Genomic DNA, 19,396 nt, shown 5'->3' on the forward strand with positions numbered 1-19,396 from the left:
ATACCTCCAAACAAAGGACAATAATCCTCTCTTACTTATAAGTGTTTTTTAGGCCGTTTTTTCCCCTCTGCAAAAAGTAAGATCCCCGCTTTCCCAACCCATCCCATTATTTTCCAACCGTAACGCCTAGTAGATCTACGTAATTATGTAAACCACACAATTTAAAACACAAGACAATGTGCCTTTAGGTCATTTTCTTTTGAAGTGTAACATATTTATAAATGAAAAATATTGTTTTAATTACGACATAATTTTTCCTCTACGTTAGTTGATATCGTGCAAACAAAGTTGGGTTTTTCAGGATGTTGTTCTTCAGAGACTGCACTGTAAAATAATTTGTATATTCATAAAGAGGTAAAGGTGTTAAGCATTCAATTCTGTTTTACTTGAAGAAAACAAAAAGAATTACTTTTGCCAAAGCTAGGAGTCAAACCCACATTAACCTGACAGCATAGATCATGTATTTCCAACAATTATAATCATACCAATGTTTTTTAGTTATCAATTATACAACGTTGCAACTGTGTCTCGCATAATAAGTCTGTTACCTGATTTTTCTCTAAAACATGAATACACAAGTCTTAGAGATTTGCTAATTATATTTTCTTATACTATTTCTGATTTTCTTTCTCCGAGGCAACTAAAACTGCGCCTGTAAGTTGTACGCCTCTTTTTCATGTATAAAAAGCCCATCACTTCTTATAAATCTAGTTTCACATCAATCAGATTTTCATGACAGAAAAGCTCAGAAACAAAATAGGATTTTAAAAGTCAAAACATGACTGACGTATTTAGTAATGCTGTTTAAGAATGAATTTTTTCATGTCATTATTAGCTGCAACTTTAAGGAGTTGGTAGAAAAAGGTTCAGGGATGAAAAAATTACAAGGTTATTTTGATCAGGACTGAATTTAATACAGCTTTTAACAAGAGCTGTCTATAAGACAGCCAGTGCTCGACTATTTGAATTGTTGTGTCCCAGAAGCTGGAATTATTTACAGATTTTCAATCCAGTATTAGTTTTGGAGGTACATGTAGTAACTTGCATGCAAAACTCAAAACTTTAACCAAGGTTTTCTAAGTCCAAAAGGGGCCATGGCTTTTCCAAAATACATGTCAGAGTTATGGGAAAAATAAGTTTCAAAGCTATATGCCTTGAAATGATAGGTATATGTACTTGTATGCAAAACTTTATCCAAGGTGTGATGCAGACGTCGATGTCAGGATGAGTACAATAGCTTGGACTATCCTTTGAAAAGACAGGCTAATAATATACTGTTAATATTTATTAAGTTACAGTGAAATCAATAATACTCGTGCTGGATTAATTTTCATGTGCATCAATAAAGCGGCATCATGCTTGAATCAATCAAAGAAATTAAATCCCAATGAACAAGTAAAACTCCCATCTATTTTAGTCAAAATGTTGAAATATACACGATCATATTCCCATCAAATAGCCATTTAGGTCCAAACCACTAAATATCGTGTACATGAAATTAAACATATATTTTGTCGATGCAATATTATTATCAAACAAGCAAATTCAGTGAATTGGTATCCCGCACCACACTGGATAAAGGTCTTCCCCTTGAAGAAGCATTCTCTGCCTGCAAAAAGCACTTCAACGTCTTTTTGAAAGCTAATCATTCTGATTTATTGATTGGAAACCATTTTTCTATATTTACTAATGATGACCTTGACCCAATTTAAGCTACCTAAAATGAAACAAACAAGAGCTGTCTCCATAGGATGACACATGCCCCCGATGGCACTTTAAATGAATAGTTATGGCCGATGTTCGAGTTTAGGACCTTTGACCTACGGAGCTGGGTCTTGCGCGCGACACGTCGTTTTACTGTGTCACACATTTATGCGTAGTTATTTTAAAATCCATGCAAGAATGACAAAGATATGGACCGGACACGCCCATCAATGCACTATCATGAAAAAAGACCTTTAACATCTAAGTGTGACCTTGACCTTTGAGCTACGGACCTGGGTCTTGCGCATGACACGTCGTCTTACTGTGGTACACATTCATGCCAAGTTATTTGAAAATCCATCCATCGATGACAAAGATATGGACCGGACACGCCCATCAATGCACTATCCCTTAATGTCTAAGTGTGACCTTGACCTTTGAGATATGGACCTGGGTCTTGCGCGCGACACGTCGTCTTACTGTGGTACACATTCATGCCAAGTTATTTGAAAATCCATCCATCGATGACAAAGATATGGACCGGACACACCCATCAATGCACTATCCCTTAATGTCTAAGTGTGACCTTGACCTTTGAGCTACGGACCTGGGTCTTGCGCGCGACACATCGTCTTACTGTGGTACACATTCATGCCAAGTTATTTGAAAATCCATCCATCGATGACAAAGATATGGACCGGACATGCCCATCAATGCAATAACCTTTAATGTCTAAGTGTGACCTTGACCTTTGAGCTACAGACCTGGGTCTTGCGCGCGACACGTCGTCTTACTGTGGTACACATTCATGCCAAGTTATTTGAAAATCCATCCATCGATGACAAAGATATGGACCGGACACGAAAAATGCGCACAGACCGACAGACAGACGGTTCAAAAACTATATGCCTCCCTTTGGGGGCATAAAAAATCGGTCTCAATGAAGGCTACCTCATAGTTTACCAGGTTTGGTCTGCTTAATGGTAGCTCATTCCTAGCTGAAGATATTGTGAGGAAACCACTTTTCTATTTTCAACAACAATGTTCTTGACATTGACCTAACCAACCCAAAATACATCTAAAACCACAGTCTCTATGGAAGTTTCCTAAATTCCAAGTACGGACGCTTGACACTGACCCAGATGACCAAAATTCATACCATACAACAGTTTCCAAGACAGCTATTATGTGCTAAGATTGATCACAATATCCCATAGCAAAAATGTATCTTAATGAAGTTGACATTAAATTGCAAAGCAATGGCCTATATATAGTAAGCATTATATAAGTACTAAGAGCCATAACTCACGTGTTCCTGAAACAATTTCACTGAATTTTGCAGTGCCACATTTCCCACTTTCTGTGGATGGACAGACGGACGCACACCCACATATTTGTATTCTTAAGTGGTATTTCCCAGCAAGCATAAGTGGTATTTTCATTAAGTGGTAACCACCATTTTTCATATACGGAATGAAGGAAAATTAAATTCATAACCACCTAACCCTAATCCTTACACACCACTTAACCACTAGAGTCGGAATCGTATTCTTGGACTGACGGACAGATGGACAATGCCAAAACTATATCCCTCCGCCTTCAGCGGGGGATAATGCATTTAATAATTATATAAATTTGTTCTGCAGTCTAAATAGAATTGAAAATATGACCATAAATGACCATCTATATACAACAAATCACTTAAGAATGAAATCACAAAATCATGCAACTGATACTAAATTTGAACATATTCAATATAGAAAAAAATTGACCTGTAAGATCCTATTACATGGGGATTGTGAATACATGTGTAAAATAGGAAGTTTTATATTTTCAGCTCTACTAAAATGTATAAACATTAATAAAGTCAATTATGACAATTATTAAAGGTAACAGTCAGTCTATTTTTCTGTGCACTCAAGTATTTTTGTGTGACATATCAGTATTCTTACAGCTTTTACTAACACAATCAAGTTTTTGGTTTGTGTCAGAGAATCCCTTAACCCTTACCATGCTGGACACGACTGGTTTTGCCTTTGTGACCAGTGCAGATCATGATCAGCCTGCACATCTGTGCATTCTGAACATGATCTGCAATGTTCGCCATTCAGCCAGTATCTTTTTGGTTAGCACCCCTTTTAACAGTTAATTGGTACTGTCCGAATTGAAAGATGGACAAGTTCATTATAGAAATGTAGCAAGGTAAGGGTTAATTGCAACAAATATAATGTCATCAAAACAATATTTTAGACTGTCATTGCCAGTCAACTATATTGAGGTTGTAACTCCATTCATCACACAAACTACACACAAGGAGAGTACTTTATACACAGTTAATGTAATTATCTTGTTTATGTGTCAAGGCTGACAAGAGGGCATGTAAATAAGCTATCAACTCATCCAGACATCACAACAGGATTACTTTACAGACAGTCTATTAAAACACAACAATAATACAGAAGAAATTAACAAAGGTGTAGACCCAGAAGAACACGGACACTGGTGGAGTACGAAAACTTTGTATAGAAGAGCTAAAAACAGTCTAGAAGGAATTTACAAAGATAAAACCAGACTCGTGCATGCAACTAAATTTGGTAAAAAGTTCCACTGGACGCCCTTTAACACTTATCATGCTGGTCACGACTGATTCTGCCTCTGAGACCAGTGCAGATCATGATCAGCCATGCAGTCTGATCATGATCTGCACTGTTCGCTATTCAGTCAGTATATCTTGGTATGCACCCCTTTTAACAGTTAATGGTACTATCCAAACTGAAAGACAGATAAGTTCATTACAAAAAATTTAGCAAAGTAAGGGTTAAATCCTTGTAAAATTTAACAGTTGCGATTTCAGCAGAAGCACTTACTAACAATTTTGGCTATAACACATCTAACTGAAACTATCAATAACACATCTACCTTGACTTTGTAAAATGTCAATCAAAGTCACACATATCCACTTGTTAAACCCACAGCAGGAATAAATTCAATCCATAAAAACACAGAACATGTACTTGTATACATGTTACTTTATACATACATGAAAAGATGCAGTGAAGATTATATCCAGAAAAACAAAGCAGAAAGTCCTACATTCCAAGCATATTTTTATAAACCAGATGTTTATCATAACACTGGTATTCACCATGAATTAATAACTTATAACTTTGTTATTCAAACAAAATCCTTTTTTTTATTTATGAGTACTGTCATATAAAATGTTATAAATGTATATGACACTTTGTTGCATACAGAACAAAATCAGTTCCAGAAGTGGTTAAAGGTCTTAAGATACAAACTTAAGATACAAACTGATTAGAGAAACTGACTCTTTTGGGTGAAATCCAAGTACATTTTAGTGGAAATTACTTTGGTCACATTATTTTTGTTGACCATCCTACAAGGGCAACATAACCATTTGGACTTTTTTCATGCATGTATGTTATTAAGTACTTTGGGTAAGTAGAGTAAGAACAACATACTGTGAAATCATTACTTGTATGGGAAATTTTGTAGATGCACCAATCTGGTAATATTATAAGCAAATGAACATTCCTATTTTTTTCATATCCACAAATTCATTTTCCTAACGAAATACTTCTAAAATGATTATGGTCAATAACAATTAAACAAAATTTAATGATATTTTTCAGTTTAGTGATTTATTTAATATACTATATTGAGTTACGTCCCTGTAGGTTACTATTTTTGATGAAATTTTGTAATTAACTCCCTTTAATAAAAAAGCACACAATTTCTTTTTATTTCAATATAACTTCTAGTTTTACATTTGCATTTGGTAGATACCAGAATATTTCAACTACATAAAAGAAAAGATAAGTTTTAAAACATTGTGAATAAGTTTCGGAATTCATCTACGTTCAATCTATCTTTGTAGACAAAGGGAGGTAATGACGATTATACAAACTAGCATTTCTAATTTTGGCAAAATACATACTTGCCAATGCAAATCTTTGACAAGTATACAAAATTATATAATATTTTTTATATTAATATCATTCCACAGGGATCGTTTGTTTATTAAATTCATACTTGTGCTAAAATAATGGTATCTTAGGATAGGATAATCAAAGTTAAAGAATACTTCTAGTGAAAATCTAACACATATTAAAACCCTTACCCTGCTAAATTTCTATTCTGAACTTGTCCATCTTTCAATTTGGACAGTACTATTAACGCTGTTAAAAGGAGTGTATACAAAAAAGATACTGACTGAATGGCGAACAGTGCAGATCATGATCAGACGTGCAGATACTGGTCGCAAAGGCTGAATCAAGCGTGTCTAGCATAATAAGGGTTAAGAAATCAATGAACCAAATAAGTGTGAATGAGTAGTTGTTTAAGTTTTCAACAAATCTATTAGCTGACCAAAACCTGTAAGTCATTGCAGTCGAAACGGAAAAATTTCTTGCCAACAAAATGAAATGATTTCACAGTATACAACAATGTGTTTTTACATTCCTGTATATTACCGGCGTCAAAATGGCCATCACCTGGAATTTATGAAAACTATAAACACAGATGGGCCTGCCAGTTATTATGTGTAAAAAGAACAATTTCTGTAACTGCTGCTGGCAGACAGAGTATATTCTGCAGTTTTTCCACCAGACATAATGCCAACATTTGGAGAAACACCATAACTCCTGATCAATGCTGATTTGCTGCTTTCCTTTCAACATAAAACCCTCTAGTAATGGCATAATTCCAAGGGAAACCTAGCCATTAAATGTTCCAGATTATACATATACTGAATATCAATTATTTTCTTGCTCGATTGTGAAATATTTTATGAGAACAAACATATATACGAAAATGTCATAACCATTTTCATAGAAACGATCAAGTTTCAGTTTGTTCAAGTACAGAACAGTTACTACTATTGATTGGTGACTAGTACAATTTCTTTACCAAGAACATATAGAATAGCTATATCATTTCACCTTGAATAGACTTTTTTTAACCCAGAATCAGGTCTATTAAAGAGCTACAATAGACCATACAATCTGACAGAATCGGTTATTCTGGACATTTCTGCAACAGCTGGTATACCAACAAAATGATAGCAACACCAGTGTTCTGTACCATGTACAACATGCCAACCACATACCTCTGATTCTTTACTAGGCAGATTCATATAGATACTTATCTATAATTAAATGCCCTTCTCTCACACCCTCTCATGCTTTTATATTTCTGCTTCAAAATTTTCAGTATTTTTTCAATTGTTCATTTATCTATGACCTTTAGATTCACTCAAGACTAATGACACACATCAATCTGTCACATGATTTTCGAAATGTTGAAAAGTTCATAATAACGTATCCTTCCCCCACCATATCTAAGATTCAAACAGATCTGTACTGGATTATGATGATCATTAAACTGACCTTCTGAAAGGTTGAAATTTAAATGAAGTATATATAATTTCCACCTACGATTTGGTGGTGGTCCCAGATTAGTCTGTGTTTTGTTCACATGAGATAACTCAGTAGGCTATTTCAATTTTAATAGTTATGTCCCTTTTCTTCTCAAAACATTGATAATCAGAGCCAAAAAAGATCGGTCAGAATATATAAGAGAAATGATTAAAAAGATTAAAATAGATTATCTAGTCGATAGTAAGACTAGTCTCGTGGTAATTATACACTGATATCTACATTATTGAGACCTTGACCTTGTTGATTTAATGTGTCTCTCAACCTTTCTCTGTAGCGAAGTCCTCAGTTTACCTGGTTTTTTTTGTTCCTGGATTCTGTACCAGTACCCGCATACTGGTTTATCATTAAATTTTGTAAGTAAGTGACAACTTCTCTGCATTACTCAGAGGTAGAGGAGGAATAAACTCCGACAAAACTGCCTCCATGAGACAGAACCTTAATTTACAGTTTAATGGAAGGAAAGGGTCCAAGTTTAATGTTAAATTAACATAAAATCATTGTTTATTCAAAACACTGTGTACTTTGTATAAAAAACTGTTTGAATTAATATATTAAATTAATATAACAACCTTCATTTCTTTCAAAGCCAGAAGTGAAACCCCCACTGAACTGGGACTGATAATAAATAAAAGTGATAACAGCTTAATTTTTTTACAGAGCAAAACAAGATCTATATTGCATCATCTACAATATATACAAATATTTTTTTACCTGTAGTTTCTGCTATCCCTGTATTTTTCATTAAAGTTTCAGAAAGAGAAGTACAAAATCCATGGAATGTACATTCATTTACATCATCCTGGCAGGTGTGTATAGATATATCCTACTTTATTTTCATACACTTAATCTCGATTTATGTAACCTTTAAACCCATATAAAACTCCTTTATCCCCACGATAAATAAACACTAAATGGACACTAATCCACTCGAAAAGTCAACAAGAGAGAGGAGAGAGAGAGAGAGACAGTATCTGAAAAAACGACACAGGTGTAACAATGTACACAGATAATGACTACAGATTTTGATGTACTAAATGATATTGTTGCTGGCGAGAAGATAGAAAATACACATACCAGTCTATGCTGTATACATATTGTAAACAGATACACATGAATCAATACTGAGTACACGACTCTGACAACACCCTGTACATCAGATTGTCTTATTCTTGACAGCAGATAAAATTCAGCGTAGAAACCAACCTGTATGTGTTATCCACTTATACTGTAGTTTATAGCCGGAATGACAAAATATTTCATATAAAATCCAATTATTTATTCGGCCTGCGGTGTACCTCAAAATTACTGTATTTGGACATTTCACTATCTGATCATGTGACTCAATGTCACATTACACGTATATCTAAAAGAGGCCTTAAGCAGGGTATCGATGTTTTACAATAAATTCCTGCCGCAAATTATCACTGTCTTTCCTACTAAAACAAGAGAGATGGGAAAATACCAATAAAATGTCTTCAGAATCAATATTATCAACTACAGTGCACACAGTTTGGGTTGCCAGATTTTGTAAACAAATAATTTTCTTCTGGCTGAAAATGTGGGCGGAGGTGCAATAAGGCTTCAACTTCTTTTAGATTTAGCTGGCACATAGGGACCAGTCAAAGCTGGGCATAACATCCCAGCATTACTAATAGGACTGGCGTTGTCCGTTTTTTATACCAAAAGAATGAATTATCCATACAAAATGTATTTTAGTCTGAAGTTGTACTCAAATTTGAACTAATCTTACTCAAATCTGAACTCAAGGCTGAAAATGTCAAGTACATACTTTAAAACACTTCAAATTGTCTTGAAGATGAAAATACAGAATATAAATATAAGCACAAACTATGTCTCCTGTTGTTTTAGGTTTAACATTGCAATGGTTAACTCCCTTCTGCACAATATTTTTTGGTAATTTAAAATGATAACTTGCAAAATTCATAAAGTCAATGAGTTTGTACCAATGGTCACTTTGACAGCTTACCCAACATTTTATTGATTTCTGAGAGAAAATATTCCTTAAGGTCAGTGTGAAAAGTCAATTTAATGCTCAAAACCTATTCAACACTTACTTGTTTTCAGAAAGTAAACATCTCAAGACTGAATTAGTCAAGCCCTTAATTAACCTTTAGCCTGCTGGTGGCAATTGATTTTGCCTTTGCGGCCAGTGCAGACCAAGATCAGCCTGCACATCCGTGCAGTCTGATCATGGTCTGCACTGTTCGCTATTCAGTCAGTAAATTTTCAGTGAACACCCTTTCGGATAATAAATGGTATTGCCCAAACTGAATGATGGACCAGTCCATTTTAGAAATTTAGCAGGCTAAGGGTTAAAGACCAAAATGTGTTCCTTATCTGCATGACTGTTCCTCACTAGGTAAATTAGAAGATGCTTTTGTAGAACAGTGCATGTTTCCACCAATGCATAATCGTATAGGCAAGTAGGCAATAGCAGGGCTCCAGATAATTTTTTAGGCCTATGAGTATTAACTCATTATAATTTTTGTGAATGAGTAAAATGGTAAAATCTGAAACTTACTACGAGTAATTTTATTTCTGAAAATTTGTAAATGTGAAACAAGAACAGTTTTATAACATATTTATTAATTTGGTGTAACACCCATGAATTTGTTTGCAGTTCAGTTTCAATTCAGCATTCAAGTTTTTGCTTTTTATTCTCCCTTGGCTTACTTTGGCTTAAAACAGCGCTACTGAATCCAATATAATACTCAGTATAGCTTCAAATATGTTTCAATGATCGTTTTTGTTGGTTTAAAGATGCGTAGAGCGTTTGTTCACTTTTTACAATCTAAGAAAGAGACATTTTATTGTTTACTCCACGCCGGAGGTTGATATTTTAAATCGACACTGCTTTAAAATATACTACAGTACCATCAATATTGTTTCCCAACTATTTGATTTAAAAATGCATTGGGTATATAGTATAGTTTAACTTATAAAGTACCATTCAATGCGTGTGTACGTTCTGTGTGGGAGAATAAAGGCTGACCGTGCTTTGTTACGTAAAGCCTTTAGATGATTCAGATTTTATTTTACGCTAGTAAAAAGTCATTGCAGGAGTTTCTGTAATTTCTTATACGTTTTTATACGCTTAAAAATGATCGCACATGCGTATATATGCATTATTTCAAAGCGTAATTTACGCTAATACGCATCTTATCTGGAGCCCTGCAATAGGGAACAGGAGCAAAAGTCAGAGACACTGATAGTTACTTGAAATAGGGATCATCTACTTGGCATGTCCAACCATCCCACTAAGTTTCAACATTCTGGGCCTAGTGGTCCCATTCTATGTACTGGAAACAGTTTTCCATGTTCAGGCCTCTATGACCTTATCCTTTCATCAGTCTGCATGTCCAATCATCCTATTAAGTTTCAACATTCTGGGTCAAGTGGTTCTAAAGTTATTGACTGCAAAGAGTTTTCTATGTTCAGGCCCATATGACCTTGACCCAAGCTCAAGTGACCCTAATAAAGATATGGGTCATCTAGTCTTATCATCCTATGAAGTCTGAAGGTTCTGGGTCAAATGGTTCTCAAGTTTTTGATCGGAAACCGTTTTCTATCTTCTGGTCCCTGTGACCTTGACTTTTGATCAAGTGACCCGAAAAGCAATAGGGGTCATCTACTCTACATGTTTAATCATTCTATGAAGTTTCAACATTCTTGGTCGAGTGGTTCTAAAGTTACTGATCAGAAACAGTTTTCGAAGTCCATGTTTTCCCTGTGACCTTGACCTTTGATTAGTAACCACAAAAATAATAGGGGTCATCTTCTCTGTAAGCTCTATTGAAGGCTGTAGGTCAAATGGTTCTCCAGAAATTGATCGAAAATGAAGTGTGACGGATGGATGGCCCCTGTGACCTTGACCTTTGATGGAGTGACGCCAAAAACAATAGGCCTTATCTACTCTGTTAGTCCTAGACCTAAGATTAAAGGTTCTAGGTCAAATGGTTCTAAAGTTACTGACCAAAAATGGATTTCCATGTTCTGTCCACTGTGACCGTGACCTTTAATAGAGTGAACACAAAATCATCTTATGAAGTTTCAACATTCTGGGTCAGGTGGTTCTCAATTAACTGATCGGAAATGGTTCTCCATGTTCAGGCCCCTGCGGCCTTGACCTTTGATGGATTGACCCCAAAAACAACAGGGGTCATCTACTCCATAAGCCCTGCCACCCTATAAAGATTGAAGGTTTTAGGTAAAATTATTCTCCAGTTATTGACCGGAAATGAAGTGTGATGGACAGACAGGGCAAAAACAGTATCATGTCTCCCCCAGTCAGTAATCTGGAAATGATGTAGAAGTCTTCTTTAGCACATGACCTGTGGTCTGTAGAGTCAAAGAACAGGTTTGACTGAATTTCGGAAGTACTACTGCCAAATTTCAACCAGGGACTCAACTTTGACCTTCTTCAACGGTTGTCTAACACTTTCATTGTCTAAGGGGCTGTTAAAATTTGTCAGCTGCAACTGACACCACAGATAGAGCATTTGAGGAAGCCATCCATCTGGCTTACAGAAAGTCGTGGTTGTAACCAGGTGCATGCCCTTGAAGAAGAAATAAATTAGAGAGGGGCAACTGCCATAAAAGCTGGAAAGTTGCCATATGACCTTTAATTGTGTAGGTGCAGCGCTAAACCAAACATGGCAGTCTGAAAGACAGCTAAATCCCCTGCCACTGTTTATACATAGTGAAAGGGTAAACCTTTGACCTTCATCTGTGACCTTGACCTTGAATTGACATGGCTGACTCATGAAATATGCACATCGTCTTGATGAGGTGATTATTTGACCCAAATTTCATGAAAATCCTTCAAGGGGTTTAGGAGATACAGAGCTTAACCCTTTGACCTTGAGTTGACATGGCTGACTCATGAGTTCTTGATTGAGGTGATCATTTGACCCAAGTTTGATGAAAATTCTTGAAGGGTTTTAAGAGATACAGAGTGGACACAAAATAGAAGGCTCAAACCTTAGACCCTAAGATGTGACCTTGACTTGAGCCTGCATGGCTGACTCATGAGTTCTGCCCATCGTCTTGATGAGGTGATCATTTGACCAAAGTTTTATAAAATTCCTTCAAGGAGTTTAGCAGATATAAAGCGGACAAGAAATGGAAGGCTAAAACCTTTGACCTTGAGTTGTGACCTTGACCTTGAGCCAACATGACTGACTCATAAGTTCCGCACATCGTCTCGATGAGGTTACCATTTGACACAAGTTTCATGAAAATCCTTCAAGGGGTTTGGAGATACAGAGCGGACACAAAATGGAAAACTCAAAACTTTGACCCCAAGTTGTGACCTTGACCTTGATCGGGCATGGCTGACTCATAAGTTCTGCACATTGTCTTGGTGAGGTGATCATTTGACCAAAGTTTTATAAAATTCCTTCAAGGAGTTTAGTAGATATAAAGCGGACAAGAAATGGAAGGCTAAAACCTTTGACCTAGAGTTGTGACCTTGACCTTAAGCCAACATGGCTGACTCATGAATTTTCTACATCGTCTTGATGAGGTGACCATTTGACCCAAGTTTCATGAAAATCCTTCAAGGGGTTTAGGAGATACAGAGCGGACACCAAATGGAAGGCTCAAACCTTTTAACTTGAGCTGTGACCTTGACCATGAGCCGACATGACTGACTCACAAGTTCTGCACATCGTCTTGATGAGGTGATTATTTGACCCAAGTTTCATGAAAATCTTTCAAGGGGTTAAGGAGAAATGGAGCAGACACGAAAGTGTTACGGGCAGATGAAAGGAAGGACGGACGGAAACCATTCCTATAATCCCCCACCACTCGTGGCTGGGAATTAACAAAACAAACAAACAGAAATAGAGGGCAGAGATCAGCCTTGACCAGTTGTAACCCAGAGCCAGCTTTCTACAGTAACTATAATTTCCAATATAGTTACAAAAGGGAGACAAATCTTACAATAAATCTTTATACAATGCACAGTAGTTTCTCTCTACAGCATTAAAAATATCCTGTGAAACATTTTTTTGGCCTTGAAAAAAAAAATATTGAGAACTCTCTAGAAACAGGCAAAATTTGTCAAGAGAAACAATCTTTATCAAACCTCAAAGGATCTCCTTGATTCAAGAAGAGTTTTCGCACGCTCCACTCTTAAATCAACAAGTTACTTGGTAACATAATGAGCCAAGGAAATTAATTTTAACTCAATAATTTTATTGTGAAAACTGATTTAAAGCTTATCTGTATCATTCTTGAATATAACCCATGAAATTAATTTACAGGGTACAGTCCTATGACACAAGCCGGGTTCAATCATCTCTGAATATCTTGTCTTCAACAATAACTTGTCCATGCATCTGGAGAAGTGACCCTGATTTGAATTCCTCCTGGGTTGTTGTACTGACAAGAAAACTAGTTATTATTTTTTCTTGAAAAAGTATGTCTCCCACCACATAACACACAGACAATTAGGCTTGACACTGATGTACAGTTCATAGAATGTCATGGTTTCCCTGAAAATCACTGTACCGTAAAAACTGCCTACAATATGCACAATGTGGTTGGCACTAGTCATTCCAGTAAGGTTTGGTGGAAATCCGCCCAATAATGAAGAAGCAGCAGCCAATATATCATAAAATTTGACCATTCAAAGGCCAAAACACCACTGAAATTCACCAGACTTAAACATGCTGACAATGTGCGCTAGGGTTGGCAATGACCGCTTTTGTGTTTTATGAAAATCTGACTGGTGGTGTCCGAGGAGTTGCATGGACAAATTCTGCGCCATACAGGAAGACTGACAGACAGCACTAACTCAGTTTTATATTATCAACATGTCTCCCAGCCTACATGTGGGAGACATAATTTAGCTTGTTTCAACAAAAATCAAAACCCAACAAGATGCATTATGACAAAATACTCTTGAATGTAGATAGGGTCATATTTTAGAATCTTTAGGCTATACTAAATTTGTTTGTTTGCTGACCTAGAATTTATATTTACTATTACATTACTGCAAAAATGAAAGTTGGGTGATAAAATGATGCAAAGAGGCTTTTTAATCTGTACAACAAATGGTTTATATGGATCTGGAGTTAACAAAAATACTCGAGAAAGGGGGAATACTCTCGAGTTGCTGGGAGCCATAACATTTTTTTAACAATAATGGCCTAAGCTAATGATAAATTCATGGTCACAATAGTTTAATATTAAAATTATGCCTCATCTGTTCCACTGTGAATACATTAACTAGTAAATACTTACACCAGAAACGACCAATGAATGTGTCCTTAAATACAGTATATTGACAGTGTCCTTAAATACCGTAAACTTGCATATCAACGCCCCTATAAGAACTGCATTTTTTGCAAAAAAAAAAAAAAAAATGCAACCATATAGGCCATTTTTTAAAAATTTGTCTCATAAATGAATGTAAACAGTAAATCTGTTATGGGAATGAATTTAAAAGGGCAATCATCAATTTCCAGGCAATTATGTTGTCTTGTATGGCATTACGATATTCTTCTGGTAACAATATAGGTCATACAAGCACCTGGCTTTCCATTCACAATGGAGAATGGTGAAACATCAGGATATGCAGAATGGAAATATCTGATTGCCATTATTAATATAATTAATATATCATGCATTATAACATTACCAGCATTATTCAAAGTCAGTATTCACTTTTAACATTATATAATTATTTTTTTTGAATGGGACATTTATTTGAAAGGGATCGCTTATATGGAGGTATAAGATGAGTGTTAAGTATCCTGTATTATGAATGAATACCATCAAGAAAATTGATACTATCAGAACTTTGTCCTCATTTTCAATCAGATGTTTATAGTTTATAAAAACACTTTTCTGCATACCTAAACCTATCTGTAGCTAATCTCAACAAAAGACCAGTTAAATAATGTACTTGTCCTGTTTAGAATGTTTCTAGCGAACAATAACAATACTGTAAACTAATTATCTATCCTTAGGACCATTTTTCCTGGATTACATGACTCAGACTGCATCGATTCATTAAACTTAAAATCCCAGCAAACTGTATAATTCATGCCACGACAACCTTTATTATGCCACCTTCAACTTTTTAAGAAAACCACAAGATTTTTTTATTGCATTGAGAAATAACTTTGCAGTATGTAAAACTGTTTTTACAATCACATTATAAATGATACACTTCTCTATTTCCTATTTAATGAAGAAAAAGACTATATAATATAATAATGTATTTAATTATATTTTCATTTTTAAGGTTTAGGAGTATACCACCAAAACACAGAAATTTTTGATAAACGAACAACATCGTTACCAATATTTTAACTGACCATTACATGTTCTGCCGTACTGTCCCGTACTTAAAATTTTCTGAAAAAGTTGTCCCCCTTTGAAAATTAATGCCATTTGTAAAGAAATAAAAATAAACAATTGCTGAAAACTGTGTTCCACCTAGTTATGTGAAATTTCAACACTCGCACGCTATTGCAAATGCATCAAAACAAACTTGTGTAACAGTTCTTTGAAAATGGTGAGTTTTTAAAGGCGTTTGACTGTCCGGAAGATGGACCCCTTTAGGCAGTCCTTTTCTGGAATTCAATGTTTATATCAGTATACTGACACATGTTTTGTAGTTTTTGTAATGATAGCGTATATATTACTCTACAAAACAAGTGTCAGTATACTGATTTAAACATTGAATCCGGAAAATGACTGCCTAAATGGGCCCCACTTCCGGACAGTCAAACGCCTTTAAAAACTCACCATTTTCAAGGAACTGTTACACATGTTCGTTTTGATGCATTTGAAATAGAGTGCGAGTGTTGAAATTTCACATAACTAGGTGGAACACAGTTTTCAGCAAATGTTTATTTTTATATTTTTACAAACGGCATTTATTTTCAAAGGGGGACAACTTTTTCAGAATATTTTAAGTACGGGACAGTACGGCAGAACATGTAATGGTCAGTTAAAAGATTGGTAACGATGTTGTTCGTTTATAGAATATTTCTGTGTTTTGGTGATATACTCCTAAACCTTAAGCCTTTTTAATTAAAAGGATCCTTTACATGTATACAGCTGAAACACAAAATCACTTTGAGCAGTAAGCTGGTATGTCACTGGGACTGTGCAGCTACACTTAATGAGTCTGCATGAGGATCAATAGTCAGTATTCAGGAGATAACTCTTGAGGCTATTCAAATTTGGTATAATTATGCAGAGCTCCAGATAAGATTTTAGGTTAAATGGTATTTTACCCCCTAGAATTTTTTTCAAAGAGTATTTTACTCCTAGATATTTTTTCAAAAGGGTTTTTTAGAATTTCTAAAATGGTATTTCAGTCTTCCAAATCGTTTAAAGGGTAATAATTTTAACTGTTTGTTTGTATAATTTTCCGGAATTCATGTGCTCTGCTGACGTGCCTTTGTCGACCAATGCTGTTTTCCTGAATATTTTTTAGCCTTCATTCAGATAGTTTTAACATTTTGTTTACTGCATACGCTACATCTTACACTACATCTTAATTTCAGTTACTGACCACTGCGATCTATCAACGGCCAGTGATATTTTGACTGTAACTTGCAGTGCAAGTAATGTTGCTTTTTTTCAGCAACACCCACATGTTGCTTCGGCTTTTTCTCGGCTGTTTCAACAGTTACTCATAATATGTCATAGATCACAGACTTAGCGATCTGACAGGCTTTGTCTGAGTCATCTCTTGTCACACACTTTAATATACTTGAAGAAAAAAATGGCATTTCTTTACAATATCGTCAGCGTTTGCTTTATGAAACGCCATTTTCATTTGTTGTACTTGATTACAAAAAACATGTGCTTGATTTACGATAAAATGGGATTACATACTTAAATCGAGTAAAGTACGTATCTCGTTTTTTCAATGCGTACCAGTACGTGTAGGTTTGATTTTAAATGCGTTTTTCGAAAATTTTAAAGCGTATTTACGCAAATACGCATCTTATCTGGAGCTCTGATTATGTCCCATCTCTTCTCAAAACATTCGATAATCAGAGCCAAGAAAGACTGGTCAAAATATATACATGTACGAGTAATGATTGAAAAAAAAACAAGGAGCTGCGTTCAATAAATGCTTGATGCCCCCGGTGGCATCCTTGTCGATACAAAGCAACCTAAGTCCAAAACGAGGTCAAGGTCAAGGTCAAACTGAGGTCAGGTGATGTCTGAAGATGAGGAATGGTCACAGGTTACATCTGCATTAGTATCAAGTCATTCTAGTAAGGGGTATTGATGCTAGACGAAAAGGTCCCATTTGGTTAACCTCGTATGGACAGACGAACAAAAGGACAAACGGTCAGGACAATCACTATATGCCTCCCGCATCAGTAGATGCCGGGGGCATAAAAAGATTATCTAGTTGATAACCAGATTAGAGAGCTACTGTGAAATTATAATCAATATTCAAGGGGGGTAACTGTGGATTTTATCCTTGCTTCGAATTCATACAACTAAATCTAAACAACCAAAGAAGTGTCCCTTCCATTTCCAAAAGCAAAAGCTGAAATCTGCAGAAATAACCATTTTGGCCCAAAACTAAAATTTCTTGCCAATGAAATTAAATGATTTCACAGTGTTAGCCCAATCGTTGAGCAAATGTGAAACATTTCATTTTTGCAAGAATGAGCTGTTTTGTCTGGATTGGAACCTGTATCCAACTAAAGTAATCTTTCAAACACCTAGACAGATGATAAAGAATTTGTCACAATTATTTCAGGTTTTTGTAATAATTTTTATTTCCTACGAGAGCAATGATAAAGCCAGTCTATTTTAGAGATTTTCTCAATGTTATCTGCCTAAATTCAATATAATTACAGCCTGAATCTGACAGCGCTAGATGCAGGGATCCAGGACAGTTGAAAAGCCTAGAATTTGACCTGTCAAACTTATACACTCAAGTTGTGTGTTACTATGCATAATATGCATAGTTGTCTAAACTTATACATGTATAGTTGTCTGACACATTACTATACAGTTTATGTATACTATAACTGGGACATCATTTAATTTCTTATGTAAAAAATTCATTGAAATATAAGCAACTATGAAATCCACAAAATATCAATATTTCACAGCAGTTGCCTAACTTATACATGTTCAGTTGCCTAATTATACATGACTGTCTAGCTGTCTAACATATGCATGTATATTGTCCAATGTATACCTGTAGAATTAAACTCAGCATGAATTGAAAATTCTGCAAACTAGTGAAACTGACTAACTTTAGATGGTTTAATTCTACTAGTCTCACTCTTTGCAAAAATCCTCACATGTATGGAAAATTTTCTCTTCAGACTAAATCGTACAAATAAAAAGTTATCTGACCTTTAATCTGTTTAAACTTGATAAACGGTGATTCTGGATCTACGTAGATCTGCGGACTGAGCCTTATTCCAGTTGGGTATGGGTACACAAACATAGCTCCATACACCACGACAAATATCACAATTTGAGTCAGTGGCATATAAATTAAGTCAATATTAAACTACTCCAAGCTACCGTGTAATAAGTTAATCAGCGTGTACATATATCACACTATCATTTTATCTACAAATCCTTCTCCTTGTATGTACAGTGTGTCACAGCTAACATCCTAAATAATTGTACTGTCCTATCTTCAATGGAAGACAAGTTTAAATGTGACCATGTGTATTCAATGTGTTTGAACAGTTATTGTGTACAGTGGAGACAATATATAGTCATGTTGACAATACATGTGTACATGCTTCATTTAAAGAGGCACTTACTGTGAAACAATTTAAAAATGACAGCTTGAAAGTTTAATAGCCTGTGACTACAGTAGTTAAAAGTTTCTCATTTTCAAGCAGATGCTTTGGTTTTGAGACTGGTTTTATAACCCTGGATCCAGGGCCTGAAGTTATAAAACTGACTTTGGATACCAGTCTCAGAGTGCAGACTTGCCATTGGTCAATTAAACAAGAGCTGTCACAGGAGACAGCGCGCTCGACTATTTTGATGCTGGATAGTGAAACTGGGCACATCTGAGGAAACTAGAGCTGTCAATGGAATGTTTAATGAGTCCAATTGTGGATGAAGATATTGCACAATAGCCTGAGTCTATGTCAAAAATATCAACTTAAAGTTATAAGAGAGGTAAAGATAAAATGTATCAAAACACTATGTAAGTATATCCTAAGCAAAAAGGGGCATAATTCATTAAA

The 19,396-nt window shown here is 35.5% G+C and overlaps 1 protein-coding gene across 1 annotated transcript in view; it reads right to left on the bottom strand.

Moving 5' to 3' along the window:
- Positions 1 to 19,396, bottom strand: part of LOC123533550 (uncharacterized) — a 77,612-nt gene that overhangs the window by 23,262 nt on the left and 34,954 nt on the right. The window lies entirely within an intron of this gene.

This window comes from Mercenaria mercenaria, chromosome 12, assembly GCF_021730395.1.
Source record: "Mercenaria mercenaria strain notata chromosome 12, MADL_Memer_1, whole genome shotgun sequence".
NCBI classification, from domain to species: Eukaryota; Metazoa; Mollusca; class Bivalvia; order Venerida; family Veneridae; genus Mercenaria; species Mercenaria mercenaria.